The following is a 1,292-nucleotide window of genomic DNA, read 5'->3' as shown; positions in this document are numbered from 1 at the left end:
ACGCAACATTTATGTCCTCGGTCGAGCCTCGAACGATCAAAGAAGCATTACTAGAACCAGACTGGATATCCGCAATGCAAAAAGAACTAGAAGAATTCAAAAGAAACAAAGTGTGGCAACTCGTTCCGAAGCCTCAAGGTCACACTATTGTTGGTACTAGATTGGTGTATAAGAACAAGTTGGATGAATCCGGTGCGGTCATCAGAAACAAGGCAAGGCTAGTTGCCAAGGGATATAGTCAACCTGAAGGCATTGACTATGATGAGACGTACGCTCCAGTGGCACGAATGGAAGCCATCCGAATCTTCTTAGCATACGCAGCTCACAAGAATATCAAAGTACATCAAATGGATGTGAAAAGTGCTTTTCTCAACGGTGAATTAAAAGAGGAGGTTTATCTTTAGCAACCTCCGGGCTTTGAAAGTCTTGAATTCCCAGACTACTGTTACAAGCTTGAAAAAGCAGTCTACGGTCTAAAGCAAGCCCCAAGAGCATGGTAATGATGGATGAATTTGCTAAGCTCATGACCAACAAGTTCCAAATGAGCATGAATAGAGTGATTAACTTCTTTCTAGGACTTCAAGTGAAACAAGTCCCTCAAGGGATATTCATCCATCAGGAGAAATACACCACTGAACTACTAAAGAAATACTCAATGGACAACTGTTCTTCGGCTAAGGTCCCCATGGCCTTCGGATATAAGATATCTGCTGATCCTTCCGGTGAATCAGTGGATCACAAGACTTATAGAGGTATAATTGGCTCATTGATGTACCTCACCGCAAGTTGACCAGACATTGTCTTTGCAACAGGTGTATGCGTAAGGTACCAGGCTAATCCAAAAATGTCACACATAAACGCAGCCAAGCAGATTCTAAGATACTTAAAGGGCAGCAAGACTCTTGGTTTATGGTACCCCGTAGGAAATGACTTCAGTCTACAAGCATTCACTGATGCGGATCATGCCAGATGCAGACTAGATTGAAAAAGCACCTCTAGTGGATGTCAATTTCTGGGTGGAAGACTCGTCAGCTGGACATCAAGAAAACAAAGGTGTGTATCACTGTCCACCGCAGAAGCTGAATATGTGGCCGCAGCTAGCTGTTGTTCACATGTCTTGTTGATGAAAACACAACTTATGGACTATGGATACAGAATGCTGCGGATACCAATTTACTGTGACTCTGAGAGTGTTATAGCGATCTCCCACAATCCTATTCATCACTCTAAGACAAAGCATATTGAACTACGGTATCACTTCATCAAAGACCACATCCTGAAAGGTTACATTG

This window comes from Lactuca virosa, chromosome 9, assembly GCF_052849685.1.
Source record: "Lactuca virosa cultivar CGN04683 chromosome 9, Lactuca_virosa_CGN04683_v6, whole genome shotgun sequence".
Taxonomy (NCBI): Eukaryota; Viridiplantae; Streptophyta; class Magnoliopsida; order Asterales; family Asteraceae; genus Lactuca; species Lactuca virosa.
The sequence above is the reverse complement of the archived record's forward strand: the minus strand, read 5'-3'. Positions refer to the sequence as shown.